At 42.9% G+C, this 18,780-nt stretch overlaps 1 protein-coding gene and 1 pseudogene across 2 annotated transcripts in view; both read right to left on the reverse strand.

Moving 5' to 3' along the window:
* The window catches only part of PDE10A (phosphodiesterase 10A), a 590,195-nt gene that overhangs the window by 374,932 nt on the left and 196,483 nt on the right, over nucleotides 1-18,780 (reverse strand). The window lies entirely within an intron of this gene.
* On the reverse strand, nucleotides 13,275-18,394 carry LOC140608594 (glutathione S-transferase kappa 1-like; annotated as a pseudogene).

The following is an 18,780-nucleotide window of genomic DNA, read 5'->3' on the forward strand; positions in this document are numbered from 1 at the left end:
AAAGAATCTGCAGTTTAGAAAAGCATCTCAAGATCCCGAACAAGAGGCAACTTGAAAGTAACACACGTAGCACGTGATGTGTCCTTGAAGACTTTTAAGCCTGATAAATATTAATAATGACCAGAGAGATATCAGTGGCATTAATAAAGATGCCAAAAACAAAAGAGACAGTAATACACATGGGGATCAAGGCTGGGGACAGTTTTAGATTTGTGTGGGGTAAATCCATTCATTCATTCATTCATTCATTCATTCAAGATTCTGTCAATGATTATTTCTGTCCCAGGCGATACACAGAATTCCAGGAAGAGCATATGCAACAGGATGGGCAAAACTGCTGCCCACTACAGTGTGTATGCTTACATGAACAAATATTCAAGGAAGTAGGAAGACACCAAGGAGGTTGGTTCTTAAACACCACCACTGGGGAGGGCTTTTCCTAGAAAAACATGCATTTTTTCATTCTTTCAACAAATAGTCATGAAGCAAAGGGTGTATCTCAGGAATTCAAGGTGCAAGGAAGAGCAACCCCTATGGACCCTGGGTTTCAAGCATGGGCAAGGAGCAGCAGGCCAGCTGACACAGGGCTGCGATAGAACAGCCGCTCGGGGCAGGCAGGTACCAGGCTGACTCCCAGATCGGCCAAGCTCACACTCTACTTGATGTAAGAAAACTTAGGTGCTTGCCAAAGTACCCATATACTTGATGGTCATCTTTCAAAATAAAGACATATCTATCTATCTATCTATCTATCTATCTATCTATCTATCTATGATATATATAACTAGCAAGTTACAAATATCTAATAAGTTTTAGGAGTTTGTAAGTCTTTGACATATCTGTAATGCTTACTGTGAACTTTCTGGAAACACCATATAATTTTAGGATATATTAATAAATTGCTGAAAGAACTTACCTGTAAGAATGCTTCTGAAAAAATTTTGTTTTTTTTAAAAATATATATTAAATGTAAAAGAGTTTTTAAAACCTATTACAAATCTTGCTTCAAACATTTTCTGGTCTTTCTTCCTGATGAGAATATACTATATATTAACTAAATTATAATTAATTAATTAATTAAAAATTAAAAATATAATTAATTAAATAATAAATTTTGTAAGAGTCAAAGATCAAAAGAAATCACCACAAATATACCACCTAGAGAAAGGGGTTGACTCTTCACTATACTTCCCCAGCATCCTTTGCTTTAAAATAAATATTAAAAATTTGAAAAATGTTTTATCTAATCAGATAAATTTTAAAATAAAAATATTTAGAAAGTAAGATTTTTATTTGTTTATTTATATTTTTATTTTAAAAGATTATTTGTTTCAGAGAGAGGGGCTCAGCATTTATCATAAGTGGAAAAGTAGGGAACATTTCTCTAAGGAAACAAAACTATCCACAGGGGGCCTGTGAGGCCTGCTGGAACATCCCAACACTGCAGGCAATCCCTCTCATTCTGGCCCACACAGCTACTTGCTCACTTATCCTAGGTGGGCCTCCATGGGAGAGCTTTGCCCCCTTCGGCCCATCTTCCACGGAACCTTCCATGAAGCCCTCCTGCTTCTAGTAGAGACCTAGTGACGGAACTGACTTAAGAATCTATGATTAGGGGAGCAGTGCCAGACACCCTGAGAAAGTGTCCTAGTCCCTCTTTCTTAAATATGAATATTTTGCTCCAAAAAGACCCATTAGCATTTAGTTGTCAATTCCACTTTTATTATTTATGCTGTTTGGGTGTTAGGAACACAGAAGTGTTGAAATGGATCTTGCCCTTCAAATGGATACGCAAACCATTAGAAAATATTAAGTGCTAAGCTACCTAAGGATCTAGGAAAGAGGGAGAGGTGTGGTTTGGGTTCTGTATTTGCATTTTGTTGTGTGGTTTCTAACAGCATAACGTGAGTGCGCCTAAGTGCTCTCCGTGCATGGGCTCTGTAAGATTTGCACTTTCCCCCCTTTCAAATATTTTCCTACCAGTGTACTTCAGAGTCGCTAGTTCTGCTAACACCACCACTGCTATTTCAATGTTAAAGACATGACAAAAATATTTATGTTTTCTTGTCTGTGCCAAAAAGTTAAATACGTGGGCTGCTATCTGGCAAGGGGCAAACCTCACAGCAGAAAATAGGTGTAGAGAAATGACACAGTGCATAGAGGTTCAAGAAGTCCAGTGTTGAACCCTGAGCACCCACGTCACTTGTGTGTATGTGATCTGACCCTCCAGGAAGAGGTACCATAATTAGGAAATAGAATTACTTCATCCTGAGGGATCAGCTGGAGAAGCAGCAGAATGGGGCTCAATTTAGGGACACGGGTTTGGTCTTCCAATGTCTGCCATTGCCACTGTGCAAGGTAGGCAAGTTACATATTCCTGCTCTGCCTCAGTTTCCTCATAGGTGAAGTGAGGAGGATGGTAATAGGGCTAATCTTGTAAAGCTGCTATGAATAAATGAGTTAATGCACATTAGAGCTAGTACACATGAGAACTGAATTTGGTACACACAAAGTCCTCAATAAAGACATAGCTGTCACCATCACCACCATCATAACCATCATCATCACCATCATCACCATCATAACATTCACCACCATCATCGCCACCATCATCACCACAATCATCACCATCATCATCATGACCATCATCACCGCCATCAACATCATCACCTTCGTCACCACCACCATCATCATCATTATCACAATCATCACCATCATCATCACCATCACCACCACCATCATTTCATCCATGGACTATTTCTTCAAGTGAAGTTACTAAGAAACAGTAAGCACAAAATGAGTAACAGTAAAAGTTCCTAAAACAGTGGTCAGACCCAAAGTGTTTCCTGTTGGATGCATCTATTTATGCTTGTCCCTCCTGGTATACTTACAAACTAATTATGGCCACCACCCAAATCCAGGGTTTTAAAACTTTTACTGGTGTATGAAAAACATTTCCTTTTCTAAATTCCTGCCTTTTAGTAATGACTATTTCTGACATCAAACGGGCAAAGAGAAATATTACTAATGATTCTGAAATGCTTCAAATTTCCTACTCAGATACTGGCTCTTTATTTCCTTAGCACTTATTAGCCACTTCCACAAGCTACCTGGATGAATTCGTGGCTGGTGTTTAGGTGCAGAATTTCACTCAGAGGTACTAGTCCTCACTGACTTATTTAGGGCTCCCTATGTGTGATCTGAATCGGGAGATAGTGGGGCTGATGGATGGGAAATGCTGAAGGCAGAGGAGGCAGGAGGTGGCACGGTGTGGGGCCAGAGGAGGAAGGTGGAGGACAAGCCCTGTTCTAGAAGAGGGAGAAATGCTGGCGAAGGAGGCAGAGGATGGAAGGCACAGTTCGTGCAGAGACCAGTGAGTGTGTGTGAATGACCTGAATTCCGTGGGAAAAACAGAACAACCCAAAACAAAGTGGTCAAACACAGCTGGTGAAAAGTGAAAGGATTTTCATCCCCAGGAAGTTTCCTGGACTCTCTCGGAAGCAGCAATTGAGGGGGAAGGAGGCTCACTGGTGGCAGGGGGAAGGCACAGCTCTGGTGCCTGCCCCTCAGGGCTGGGGGTGGCCTCATGGATGAACACAGCCACCCCCCGAGCCTGGTTCTGGGGGTGTCCTGGGGGGCTCACTCTCCCCACACAGGGAATATGTGGTCAAGTCACCCCAAGCCCTGCTGTGACCATAGGTGTTCACCAGGTGACAGAGCGGAATGGACACTGTACCCCTGGGGTTCTATGACCCCTGGCTCTCTTGGCCCATCTGGAGGGTTTTTCTTTTCCTGAGGTTCTTCCCTTTGGCCTTCTTTCCTTCCGTCGGTTCCATTTCAGACACAATCATCCCAAGACGGGCACATTATCTCACACCCATATCCCCAGACACAGCTCCCCGAGAGGAGCAGAGTGCTGGCATCCTGCCCTAGCCAAGGTGGCCCCAGGCCTCCGGGCATAGCCTCCTTACGCCTGATGCTGCTTCCCAGGGTTCTGGGACCTGCTTTTCTTGGGGAGCCACAGCACTCCAGCTCTGCAGCACCCTGTGGAGCTGCAGGGGAGCCATGGGGGCTGGAAGGAGCAGAGGGGCCACATCGCAGGCGGGGAGAGCTCAGGGCGGGAGCAGCTGGTTTTCAAGGGCAAGAGTCAGAGCAGGTGCAGCAGCTGCCACCTGGGTGACTGGCGACCAAAGGCCACAACTTCCCCAGCTGCCTGCCCCACTGACTGTCATGTCAGGGCAAACTCCAGCCCCAGGCACATGTTTGCCCCTGGACTTCAGGATGTGCCCTGAATCTTTCCAACACACTCACCTTTTCTGCTTTCATGCTTCCCAGAGTCAGGGTGCTGGGTACTTGGATGGTGGCCCCCAGAAATGCCACCTCTTGAAGCCACACATGTGGAGCCCCTCCTCGGTGCTGCTTTAAACCACCAGGATTTGGGGTCACTTGTTACACAGCACAAGATAACCAATATAATTGGTTCTGTTATTTATGCCCAAAATGGTTTTAATAAGTCAGCACTGCAGGAGTATTTAAAATTCGCACATACTTATTCCTTTAGACACTCAAGGGGCCTGAGCAGAAGGAAACACCGTTGTCCAATGGCAACGTCTCTAGGGAAGGAGCCTTTTAACAGATGCTACTTCGCATATGAACCACCGTAGCTAGAGATACCTGTCCTCGGATGCTTTTCTTTCATTCTTATGGGAAAGTCAATACCAAATTTATACCACATTAGGCGACCTTTATGCTCATTTATTTGTTACATACACATATTAAAACATGTATTCATGTGCAACTGTAAACTAGTTTTACAAAATAAGAAAACTCTTTTATTAGCATTTGGGAAAAATTTTAATAACATTGGAATTGATTATCAATGAAATGCTTTTTGAACAATATAAGAAACTAAATCACCTGCCTTTTAGGTAACAAAAACAAATCCAAGATGGCACCAACTTACTGGTCAAGTTCGATTGACCATCTTGGCTGGTCGGTGCCCTATTGGATTGACTCGTTAGCAAATTAAATAATGTACTTTACACATCATTCCACAGGGGTTTTCTGGGTTATCTCAACAGAACACGCTTCCCCACAGCCTAGGGCCACTCAAGTAAACGACAGGGCCATACTCTTGATGGCAGGGTCACTTGATGGGGCAGTCTTATCAGTCTTATACTCTAAAGGAAGATTTTTTTTTTTTAGGTTTTATTTATTTATTCATGAGAGACACACAGAGAGAGGCAAAGACATAGGCAGAGGGAGAAGCAGGCTCCCTGTGGGGAGCCTGATGCGGGACTCAATCCTAAGACCCTGGGATCAGCCCTGAGCCAAAGGCAGACGCTCAACCACTGAGCCACCCAGGTGCCCCTAAAGGAAGAATTTTATTTCACATTGTGGAAGTCTTGTAAACAGCTTTCCTTTAGCTAAGCCATGTGCAGAATTTTGTTTTTGGTTTCAATAAAAATGTAAGAACTCTCAGGTTTCGCTTCCTAAAGAATAGACATAATTTCATTTTAGTGATTAGTTTTTTTCTACCACAGATGCTAATTTGCTTAAATTTCAACTACATGAATTGCAACAATCTATTATAGGCACATGAAACTTTTGGATAACTTCCTTTAAGTGACAAAATCTCACCTAATCGACAGTATTTCTTGAGGTCTACAAAATGCTGCTCTCCTGGAAAATGCAGAAATACTAATGTCACACACATTTTCCCTGTATTGGGGTAAGTGTAGTAACAATTAACTAGAAAATAAGAAAGCATAGACAGTAATTCTCCTACAGTAATTTTTTTATAAATTTATTTTTTATTGGTGTTCAATTTGTCAACATATAGAATAACACCCAGTGCTCATCCTCTCCTACAATAATTTACATCATTTTCTTGAGTTAGTAAAACCCCCGAATGTGAAACTAGTCGTAAGGTACATTATTTAAATAAGCAGCCCTTTTGTCAAATATCTGACAGATGTTTATCATCAGGCCTCCCTCTTTTTCTAACGGCTATGAATGTTCCAGAATTGTCCATAATGCATGTGCATAGGATATAGGTTCTTATGCAGTGCTGCTGTGAGAGAAAGCAAGCCCGAGACCCATTTCACACTTGGGTAGGACCCCTTGCAGCTGGCTGTCTCAGCTCCCTCCTCCGCCCACCCCCATCCCCTCTACCCCCCCACCCCCACCCGCAGAAACTTGTCATCCTCTGAGCATGTCCTAACAGGTCTTTCTGCAGGAACCTGGACTTCTGAACGTGGCTGGGGATTTGCTTACGTTTGTAACCCATTGTCTGCTACACAGTGGGTGCTTAATAAGGACTGTGGAACTGAGTCTCTAATGTGTTTAAAACATATATTGAAAACATCTTCCCAGAAAACAAACCAGAACAGAACACCTTCCTGGTATAAGGAGAAGACCTGGTATTCCCGAAACGAATAATAATCAGTAAGCTGTTGGAGGGAAACATCGCTTTAGGAGTAGTTTCAGAAAAAAGTAAATTTAAATTTTAACACAACCGTTCTTATAGATACGGGCAACCAAAACATACTTAAAATATATGCGTATATATAGCTTTTTTTGGTGGCTGAGCACATGGATTTTTGGATGCAGAGCACTGCAGCCTGCCTCCACCATGTGAGCCACTTAGCCTCTGTAAGCCCAGCTTGCTCATCTGTGGGGGGAAATAAGAATGGTATGTATCTTAGGGGCGCCTGGGTCAGGTAAGCATCTGCCTTTAGCTCAGGTCATGATCCCAGGGTCCTGGAATCGAGCCTCATGTTGGGCTCCCCGCTTGGTCGAAGGCCTATTTCTCTGTTTCTGCCACTCTGACTACTTGTGCTCTCTCTCTCTCTGTGTCAAATAAATTAAAAATATTTTGAAAAAATGGTATCTTATTTATTATTTGGTTCAAGAATTAACTAAATAAAATAGATAAAGCACTTAGCTGATCACTTTTTGAGGTCAGAATACAAATATTTTGCTCCCATCTGAACATCTGTCTTATATCACATCATTTAATCAACCTGGAATTAAGATTTCTGGGCATAGTGAATATGCTTTCCTCAGATGGCCTGGATCTTGAATTTTTTTTTCGTTTATTTTTTGTTTTTTGTTTTTTTTTTTTTACTGAAATTATAAAAAGTAAATTTTTGTTTCAATAACAGAAGTTTATTTTTAAAATTAAACAGAAGCTCCAGGTAGTAAAATAGAGTCTTCTATAGACAGACATGCTTAGTTAATGCACAGTATTTGAAGTTCTATAAAAGACTGTGCTCTAACGAAACCACTGGGCAGTTTGTGACAAGCGTAATTGACAATAAAAATTCACAGCTGTCTTAGAGGACTTGTTTCCTTAGAGCCATCATGAATGAGAATCAGTCTCAGGTGTGAAAAAAGACATTCTAAAAGTGATGTGAATTAGATATCCAAGCTGCGTGATGGCAGTAAAGCAATGACCATCTGTATTTTTGGTAACTAGGACCAGTGGGCATCTGATAATCAACGATGATTTTGTAATTTCTAGGTCAGTGAGGCACGAGGGAGCTGTACTAGTACTTGAGTAAAACAATATGTATTAATGATCACTTAAAAAAAATAAAGAGGTTTATTTTCTTACAAATCACTTCTTAATATTAAAATCACCACGAGGTACAGTTTAAATATTGTACAATGTTATTGCTACTTATACCTCAATAAAACTGAAATGAAAATAAAGATCCCCATGCCCTGCCAAAAAAAAAAAAAAATCTCACTGAAAATATTTGTGCGTTTGGACGCCTGGGATGCTCAGTGGTTGAGCATCTGCCTTTGTCTCAGGTCGTGATCCTGGGGTCCTGGGATCAAGTCCCGCATCAGGCTCCCTGTATGGAGCCTGCTTCTCCCTCTGCCTGTCTCTGCCTCTCTCTGTGTCTCTCATGAATAAATTAATACAATCTTAAAAAATATTTTGTGTGGTGTTTGTTGGTTTTAATGTGAAACCATGATCAAGGAGCAGTAGAAGAAAAAGACCTGATCCATGTCTTAGAAATGCTCTTCCTCTACTTCAGATGTGAAACAACATAAGAAAAAAGACATGGTCATCCCGTCCCCTCCTCTCTCCACTCGGACTGTGAAAGGGCAGCCCAGAAATAAATTCCTATAAATATTTTTCCTTTTCTATGAAGCTTCTCTTAAGAAGTCCTCATGCCCTCCATTCACAGAAAGCCAGATGAAGCTGAGCGCAGCAGCCCCCATGTGGCCCTGTGACCGGAAGGACCAAGCCCTGAGTCATTCTGTGTTTGCGCATGAAAAGGTGTACTTTTAATGAAATCTCTGGGTAGCAATCATTATTTGAGGCAAATAGGGTCCTGGCTCTCATACTGTAAAATATTAATTACAAGTTATCACCTTTAGAGTGCTTAATGAAGCTGACTCGTAAGATTTGTAAAATAAACCGTTACCCGGGGGGAAAGAAGGTCTTTAAAATGATCACGTAGCTGGGCATCTCAGAGACTCACTCTGTGTGTTTAGACAAGGCTTTCTTGGAGGACTTCTCTCCATCAATGTCATTCTATCCTCTCTCAAAGACACTTTTTTCCTTAAACTACAGCACAAAAAGAAGGGTGTCTAGTCTTCACTATCAGACAAGCTTCCAATTACCTAATAATTTGGAAGAATGGCTGAGAAACAGTGAGTTGGGCTTGGGAACAGTGGGGCAAAGGGAAACAGGGGAGTGAATGCAACAGAGAGGCAAGTGCCACACCTCTGCACATCTGGAAGAGGCAGGGTAGAGGCCCTGGGCTTCCAGACGGAGACTGGGGGTCTCCAGAGCACCCCCCCTTAGATGTCCCATTCCTTCAGCACTTCAGAAGGGCAGGGCAGAAGCAGAAGCACGTGCCCGGAGATGCTGGAGCCTATGGGCCAACAGTCCTCTTTCTGCCTCTCACCCTGGGCACTCCGAGGACTGACTTCCCCCAGTGTCAGTGTTCCTGCCCCAAGGCATGTTCCAGGGACAACCTTGAACCCGGCATCCTAGAGAAATCCAAGCCCTGGGTGGAACCCCAACGCCAGATGAACCATCTCTGGGGGAAAACCTAAAAATACTCTCTGACAATAAGGTAATGCTAGAAATGCCAGGAAAATTATTTTTAACTTGCAGTATCAAAAAGACTGGGGAAGTTCTTTTGGGAAAATGGAAGCATCCAGAAACACTTTGCTCCAGCGGGTTTCTGACTTTTAAGCTGTTTGCTTAGTTTTTGAGAAAGTTATGCACTCACATTGTTAAAAAAAAGAAAGAAAAGAAGGAAGGAAGGAAGGAAGGAAGGAAGGAAGGAAGGAAGGAAGGAAGGAAGGAAGGAAGGAAGGAAGGAAGAAAGGAAGAAAGAAAGAAAGAAAGAAAGAAAGAAAGAAAGAAAGAAAGAAAGAAAGAAAGAAAGAAAGAAAGAAAGAAAGAAAGAAACTACAGTCATATATGAACAGCTCACCTCCCGTCTGCTCACCATTACTGTCCGTCACCCCCAAAGAGCTGAGCAGTTACCGTTTTCCTTCTGGATCCTTCCAGATAGGCATGCAGATCTAAGCAAATATGAACACGTGCTTCCCTCTATTACAACCCAAAGTTGTGCACTCTTATCCTTTTCATAACCTCTCTTGGAGACCCTTCCAACTCAGAACATAGACCTCATTCTTTTTTATAGCAACACAGAGAGGTAGGTGCCTGGATAGAGCAAACTTTATCTCGGCATTTCCACGCTGGTGGGCATTTAGGTTGTTTCTAGGCTTTGCATCTGGGGACGGTGCCACAGTGAATGGGCACAAGCGCAGGTTGTTTAAAGCTATTCAGGGTGTACATTTCTCTGCTTTTGATGGATGTTTCCAGACTGCTCTTCATCGGCAATGTATGGCTGTGCCTGTTTCCTTAAAGTCTTGTTGTTTTTAATTCTTACATGAAAAATGGTATCTCAGTGGGGAGGCTGGGTATCACTCAGATAGATGTTGAGGGGTCACTATTATTTCCTTCCCTCTGAATTCAATGTTTACATCCTGTGTGCCCACCTCCCTTCTTCTATTAAGATATTAATCCATTTTTCTGGTTGATTTGTGGGAGCTGCAAATTTCTTTTCCATTTTTCCCCCTTGCCATTTTACTTTGTTTATGGCATGTTGCAGAAGTTTTCTCTTCAAACAAAGTTAAATGAATCAATCTTATCTTTTGTGGTTTCTGAATTTTGAAATATGGTTAGGCCATTACTTCGCTGGGTTTATAAGAAGATCCTGACATTTCTTCTAGTATTTTTATGACTTTATTTTGGAAAAATTTAAATCTTTTTTCATTTGGAATTTATACTGGGGTACAAGATAAAATATTGATCCATGTACAACTTTTTCTGACAGCAATGTTTTCTGACACCATTTTTAAATAGTCATTTCAGGGGATGCAAAATTCTCTCGTGTGTTTGGGCCCTATTTCTGGACTTTCTAATCTCTTGCATTGACTGAAGTGTATCATATACCTTTATCATTGTTTTAATTACTGAGGTTTGTAATGTGTTTTAATATCTGGTAGGGCAATTTTCTTTTTTTAAAAGATTTTATTTATTTGACAAAGAGAGAGCATAAGAAGGTGGAGCACCAGGCAGAGGCAGAGAGAGAAGCAGGTCCCCCACTGAACAGGGAGCTCGGCTCAGGACTCAATCCCAGGACCCCGGGATCATGACCTGAGCTGAAGACAGGCCCTTAACCCACTGCACCACCCAGGGGTCCCTGGTAGAGCAATGTTTAATGTATTTGTTTTGCCATGTGACCTTTAGAATCACTTTATCTCATTAAAAATAATTTTCACCTATTTATTGGAATACTGATTTATAAAATAATTTAGAAAGAAGTAGCAACTTTACAAGATTAAATGTTTTTTCTGAAAAAAAGGATATGCTCATTTTGGTTTCTGATAATTTTCTGGTTCATTGGTAGCTCTCCAGAGACAAAAATCTCTAAAACATGGCAGGAAATTGAACTATCATATGTGTTGTTTCTTTGATGAGTATTCATTCTTCGCCCAAATCACAATTAGTAACAATAACTGGAAGGCTATAACAGATGCTTCTTGACTTTAAACACTTAAAGTTAGATTATTATGTTTTTCTGACTTGATTTTTCAATGAAAAAAAAGCCCACGTATTTAATAAGTTTCTCTTTTCAACATTGTTGCACAATTTGGATTGTTCAAAGTCTGCACTTCGGTTGCTCATTCTGGCAAGGCATGATATTTGTTGCCTTGAAGTCGGATTCTACTTCTCATTACCGCATCTTAAAGTCTTGGAAAACATTCGTTTACTTATAGAAAAATGAAAAGAAATCAGATAGGCTTAGATTACTGTGAATGCAGACATCTGAGGAGGCGGCGTGATCTGATGCCCAGTGTGCCAGCTGCTGGCTATGGTAAGGGGCACTGGGAGCCCAGGGCCCTCCTCTCACGGCCAGGAGCAATCCCGTATGACACCCACAGCAGAATCCCAAAGCAGTTGTGAGACCTTGTTATTAGGGTGGTTCTGTCCAGGTGAAACTTCTCTGGGACATGTCCAAAATGCATTTTAAAAAGAAGATGAGGGGTGAGGTAGCTCAGCCAGTTGAGGGTGCAGCTCTTGGTTTTGGCTCAGGTCATGATCTCAGGGTCCTGGGATCGAGCCCAGCGTCGGGCTCCATGCTCGGTGTGGAGTCTGCTTGAGACTCTCTCTCTCCCTCTGCCCCTCCCCACCCCTCTCTCTCTCTTTCAAATAAACAAATCTTTAACATACTCAGGTGGTATTCATGTTTCCTGGGTTGCTTCCTGACAGAGGTGAGCTTCGTGACACATGACAAATGCCACACAAGGGACGGAAGTGCGGAGACATCCTAAATCTCTCGGTTGATTCTCACTCGGCATGAAGTGGGATCAGTGCAGTTGAGGGCCTGCCCAGTCTTCAGGGCCAGACCATCACTTGCTGGGGGCCAGGACGTGGTGCTTTACTTGTCTCTCAAGGAGTGAAAGCATGCTTCACTAAGATCTCAGTTAGGTGGCTTCCACTCTGTGGCAATGTGGCCCCAAAGGCACCAAGCCACTCCCCACATGAAGAAAAGAATATTAAGGGTGAGCATGGCACAACCCATAGCCTCATTCATGGGTCTCTGTAGACAGTTTCCAGCTGGCAGTACTTTTTACCCACTGGACAGATCATGAAACAGTCATGTCTGAGAAGACTTTCCCTCAAGGTGAGTTTGTCCAATCTCCTCACTGAAAATGTGGAAAATTAGATCCAGAGCAGTTTATGGAGGCGCCCAGATCCCACAGGTCCCTGGGCCTACGTGCTGGGTTTAATTATTTTTCTGTTCTAAGCTTTTTCATTTTTCTTAAACTATACTTGACATGGGCTGAAAAGTGAGCTCTAAACCATGTCTGGGAAGTACCATTGTTTTTGTTGCTTTTCTACTTCTCACGTAAAATTATTTTGTGCTCAATTGTGTATATTGGTAAAAATGTGTTGAGCCAAGGCTAATATTAGTTTTATAATTTGGCATGTAAAGTGATTCGGATTCTTAAATAAAGCCTATGCAATTTAATTCCATGATTCTTTTCCAGAAATACTTCTTTTCTTTTTAAAAAACTTTTTTTTTAATTTAAATTTAATTTAGCTCACATATAGTATATTATTAGTTTCAGGGGTAGAATTTAGTGACTCATCAGTCTTATATAACACCCAGTGCTCATTATATCACGTGCCCTCCTCGATGCGCATCCCTCAGTCACCCCGTCACCCCATCTCCCCATCCTCCTCCCCTCCAGCAACCCTCAGTTTGGTTCCTATGGTTGAGAGTCTCCTGTGGTTTGTTTGCAGAAATGTTTTCCTCTTAAAGAGCAAGATATCTCCTAAATTATTCCGTATTCTTCTCTTTGCACGTACAGGTAACCCAGCTAGAGAGCTCAGTTGCAAAGCTTTCTCGAATTGGAGTTTAATTGTGTGTGTGTGTGTGTGTGTGTGTGTGTGTGTGTGTGTGTGTTTAATGCCTAATGGCATTAGGTCTCTTCTGAGGAAAGCAGAGTTTGGGGTTCTCAAAAGGCAACTGCGACGTGTGGAAGTAATAGCAGCCATGAGACTAAAGGCAGGTGGTGCACCGTGCAGCCCCCTCCCCACACCCCCCAGGGCCACAGAGGAGCCTCTGCCAGTCAGGGAACCCAGAGTCCTTGTGTCGCACAGTGGAAGAAGGGTAAGCAGATGGTCTGCTTTCTTTCTCCAATAGATTTGTTTCCCCTGGCCACCCTTAGAATCTGGCATTTATGGCTGGAGGCACAGGGCCCATCCGCTTCCCTACCAGCGGGGGTGGGGTGGGGTGGGGGGTGGGGCGGTGGGTGGGGACAGCAATCCCATCCGCTCAGAGCCAGCCAGCATGTGGGTTGGCCAAACAGATGGGCCACAGTGACGGGCAACTCAAAGGCTCCATATTTGCTGGCTGCTGCAGTGGTCTCCTTGAGCTTGTTCTCCACCTTTGGTGTTGAGATCTTTTCCAGAAGAGTCTGGGCTTGTTCTGTAGACATGCCAGCCTTCTCTATAGCAGCCAGGATGCTCCGGGGTTCCAAGATGTCTTCATCCCATGACCAGACATGCATCCATAGTTCCCTGGACACTTTGTCCAGCACCTCTGGGTGCTCCAGGATTAGAGTGGTGAGGAATGGCATGGCCCATACCCATAAACTTCCTTTTTCAAGGATCACAGAGAAGAAGTCTTTGGGGGAACTGGACGGGGCCTAGACATGCCGTCCCAGGGCTCTGCAGGGAAGCAGAGCTGGCGGTGCGTTTCTGTCTTCTGTGATCGCTGCAGTGAGGCTCGGGCGCAGCTGTGGGTTAATGTTCCAGACGTTCCTATATGAGTACAGGACCCGGAACCCTGCCAGGAGTAGGGGACACGGCACACGGTAGGAGGCCCCTGGTGTGCAACACACAGTGCCTTTCCTGGGCCTAGAGTCTCACGGTGATCTGATTCTTCCTCCACAGTCTCACAGCCAAGAACACGGCGATCTGAAGGCCAGTCTCCCACCTGCTCCCCAGGCCACTAGGTGCAGCCACCGGAAAATGACACCATGCACCTCCACGTACTAGGGGTTACTTAAAACCCACTTCCATGCTGATTTTTCCTGAACATGGATTTGGTTGCCCCATCAATCCCAACATTAGAGAAACAACATGCACCATCATAGCATCTCCCCCAAGATCTTCCCACTATCCTTCTGTTTCAGATTTCTCTACCAGACTTGCTCCTTACTCTATAGGATTTTAACTCATTTCTCTGCTTTATGGGTAGTCATTTTTAATCCACTTCTCTCCCATGAAGTTCTAAGCTTCCTATAAATATTATTCTCCCATCAGACTTTATTCCCAAGCGGCATCTTATTACGTATAAAGCGGCAGTCTACAACGCCCTGTGTACGCATTCACCAGCGGAATGACAGCACTGCTGCATCCCAGCCAGTGTAGTGATGCTAATGATACTCAAAGTAACTGATATTATAATTACTAATACCATTGCCGTCATTGACATTTTGTCAGCATTTGCAATGTGCCAGCTGCATCTCCCAGCTCAGGCCAGTCGGGAACACGGTCAGCTGCATCCGTGGGTTTGCTCCCGTGCTGGACGCGGCCACTGGATTTCCAAAGGGTGTTGGTTTGCACCGTCACGACTGCTCCCTTTAGAAAAATGTGTTCTGACTTTTCTTTCCTTTATTTTGAATGATGACACGTAACTTAGAAGCACACGGTTCTCCTCTGTGGTCACATTCTGGATTAGAAAACATGTGGCTTTTGTTTTATCAAGACTCACAGTTCACCAAAAGCATTTATTTCAACCTTGGCGTTGTTTCCTTCCTTCCACCTCTATCTTCTTCTTTTTGTTCCTTCCTTCCTGCATCCCTCCCTTCGTACTTCAAACAATTATTCATCCGACAACCCCACTTTAAAGATGAGGAGGTCAAGGCCTGGGCAAGTGGATCCAGTATCCTATGCCCCATGGCTGTTCGGTGGCCTGGACCAGGTTTGCTGAGCTCCTCCTCATGCTTCTCCCATCACACCAGGTCAAGGGTTTTCAGTAAATATTGTTGAATGAAGGACTGAGTGAAGTATGTGTGCTAAGCATTTTACTGCATGCATCCAAGAGAATAAAATAGAGGGATCCTACTTGTCCTGCCTCCTGGAGTGGAGACATTAGGGCTAATGCTTGTTGTGCCCTCACATTGCTCTCATTTTATCAAATCCTTCAATACAGGCATTATGGGGATCCTTTTAAAGTGAGGACATGGAGTTCACAGAAATGTAGGGACTTGTCCCCAGTCCCATGGCTGGCAAGTGTCAGAGAAGTGATCCCGGTTGTGGGTGTGGGGTCCGCATGGCCCTGGTTGGCTCCGAAGCCCCCTTCTGCTCTGCCTCTCAGAGAGTTTACCGCAAGCTGGTCAAGTCAACTAGAGACAGGAAGGGAATATGAGATGAAATTACCTTTCCTGCGACAGCGAGAGAATGTGAATGCTACAGAAATCTGCACGCGTCAAATTAAGTCAGGTGTGGGCCTCGGGACAGAGGGAAGTACATCTGTGCTCGGGTGTGTCACAGAATTCCCTGTTCCATTCATTTTTCCTGTTCTGTCCTCTGGTCACCCGCAGTATCTCTGCAGGGTCCATCGTCATTTTGTAAGCACATGTCTCATTTTCCCTTCAATTTTGCCAGATATACAAGCCGGGCTTTTTCTTTGTATTTCAAATGATCAACATGAGGTTAAGACACCAGGTCACGACAAGATGCTTAAAAGTAGCAGATTTAGAAAGCAGGCTCAGTTAGTATAGATATAAAAAGCTTGGTGTTTTGATGCAAAGAATTAATATGCAGTATAAAGTAAATGCATATTTATTATATCTGCTAAAATTTGTAAAGCAGTTAAAGAAATACTTTTCAAAGAAAAGTGAGATGTGAATTATAATATAATTATTTAAACAATACATCCCGGAGGCACCTGGGTGGCTCATTGGTTGAGCGTCTACCTTTGGCTCAGGTTGTGATCCCAGGGTCCTGGGATTGAGTCCTGCATGGGGATCCCTGCAGGGAGCCTGCTTCTCCCTCTGCCTGTGTCTCTGCCTCTCTCTTTCTGTGTCTCTCATGAATAAATAAAATCTTTAAACAAAATAAAAATTAAAAAAATTAAAAATACATCCTGTCATGTGGCTAGAACTGCCTTCTATGATAAGAAGTCCCCGTGTACCCAGTGAATGACCATTTGCACAGTTGCTCCTCATGAAAACCCACAGCCTGGCTTTTCTAAGCAATACTTTTTTTAAAGATTCATTGCAACCTACTATCAGTGGTCCCCAGATCTTTGGATTTCAGAAACATTTATTTTATTTTATTTATTTATTGATTTATTTTTGGATTTCAGAAACATTTAAAGAAAAGATGGTGGTGGTGGAGGAGACACGAGAAACCAATTTCCAGTTGTGTAGACCTGTTCTGTAAATATATTTTACAATCACCTCGTACCACAGATCATTACAAATTCAGTGAATTAGAATACGAATATGTGACCAACATGAAAGTCAGTAAGGATAACTCTATAAAAATCTCACTGTATCTTTTTTTTTCTTGTGTCGCTTTAAACTGGGAAAACTTTGTCACTCACACATAGTTGTTCTCAGACAAAAACTTAGCACTCCTTTTCTGCGTGGCATATATTCAGTTTTCTCAGCCAGCTCTGGGACAGGGTCTGTCCCTCTCCACCCAAATAGCAGGTGTCCCTCAGTCCAATGGCTAGCATGTCAGGCATGTGGACTCACCAAATACACACACACACACACACACACACACACACACACACCATGAAAGAGAGTAAGAAGGGAGGAAGGAAGGAAAACCAAAGAAAAAGAAGAAAGAAACCTAATCCAGCAACGACAAAACCTTTTAAAGTCTGGGAACGAGAAAAAAGGAAATTGTTTATGCCAAAAATTGGCCACAGACTAACGCAAGACTTGGTCCAAAATCTGGTGACTCACTGACCCATATGTGATTAGGGCTTGTACAACGCAGTCAGTGCTCATTAGCTGCTGGAAGGTTTCCTTGGTTCCTGGAGGAGGGCCTGAAGGCACCCCCCAGACCTCCGCAATCCCCCTCCCTGGCACTGCCTGCCATCAGCTCACCTAAATCTCTGCTCTCCTTAAAGGCATCGCCATAATGTTCTTTCCCGACAATCCCACCATGATATTTCTTTTATTGGGGAGATTTGTTTAAATATTTTATGTCACTTGTCATCTCATATGTTTCTGCTCTGTCTAGCCAGATAACAAGGTTTTAAACAGCAGCCCCCGGCTATACTTACGTGGCTTTGTGTTATTCACACTACACTGCACGACACAAATATTTCAATATTTGTGCATTCTACTTAGTCTGACCATGAGCTGTAGGCATAGAAAACCTCTTGTACATAATAATATCTCTTAATGAAAGCTTCCGATGGTCCAGGTGCTGTTCTGAGCAAGGCACTTGTGGTAATTCATTTAATCTTGACAACAATCGTAAGGTAGAAATAATCATTTCCACATTATTGTTGCCCATTTTACACATGAGGAGGCTGATGCCCAAGATCCCTTCGCTAGTAAGTGGTGGAGTGAGCACCGTTGCCTTTAACATAACAAAATTCCGTTCAGCAGGAGAAAACCCAGGAGAAACACAAGGTTTGCTTGTGGCCAGAGCAGTGTCACAGAGGGCTTAAACATTTGGCTCTGCCACAGGGAGACCTGGGGTCTGAATCCCTGCTCTGATACTTAGCTATTGCCTTTGGGCTTTTCACCCATCATTTCAAATCTCAGTTCTCCCACCTGGAAAAAAAAGGAATATTGGTACTTTCCTCATATGCACTCGAAAAATGAGAGATATTACAAACCAGTTTAGAAAAACCTCACTGGTTTTAATATATCCTAGTGTTAAAAATCTGCTTGCAAAAAATAAAAATAAAAAAATAAAACACTTTAGATGGGACGATATTACTGTGATCATGATTCCTTGTGCAAAAAAATCTACAGACTTTAGATACAGCCTGTGTTGTATTCTGTAGCAATTAATTTAAACAAAAGAGTAATTTGTTGAAACCTTTCCGTGTCTGGTTTTGAAAAATTGAGTTTATTTTTTTCTAAAACATCTCCTCTGAAATGGCAAGAACATATTTTTAAGGACAGAGTCAGTAAAATATCAGTAGGTAAACACCAATGAATCTTCCTTGGTTTCCAGGTGCACCTGCTGTCCATCCACCTTACTCACTATAGTCCCCGGCCCCTCGGCCACCGCCGTCTCCACGGGCAGCTCCATGAGAAGTGGAAGGGAACACATGCGTGTACGAAAAAGCAAAGTCTCCATCATTGACAGGTTGGGGTGACTGGCACCATGAGAAAGGGGTTCATTTCTAGCTGCTTGTGCACACCCTGTGCATGGTACGACATTCACTAATGTTTACCTGAAATAAAATGTTTAGCCTGGAAAGATTGCTTGTCTCGATAGGAAGATTCATCCTTATATATGCTACGTTACCTAGTTACACATTGCTCACAAGACCTTGGAAGAGTTTTGTTTGAAGTTTTATTTGTCTTGTCCTCACTCTTCATTTGGTATGAAATGAAGGCAGAGTGCCGGCTGAAAAGCCTCACATTCAGTGTAGACGGTGGCCTGGAAACTCTGGCTAATATTCAGAAGGCGTTAGCAAATTAAGGTCAATTCTGCAAGCAGTTGTTTTGTTTTGCAAGCTA

This window comes from Canis lupus, chromosome 1, assembly GCF_048164855.1.
Source record: "Canis lupus baileyi chromosome 1, mCanLup2.hap1, whole genome shotgun sequence".
Taxonomy (NCBI): Eukaryota; Metazoa; Chordata; class Mammalia; order Carnivora; family Canidae; genus Canis; species Canis lupus.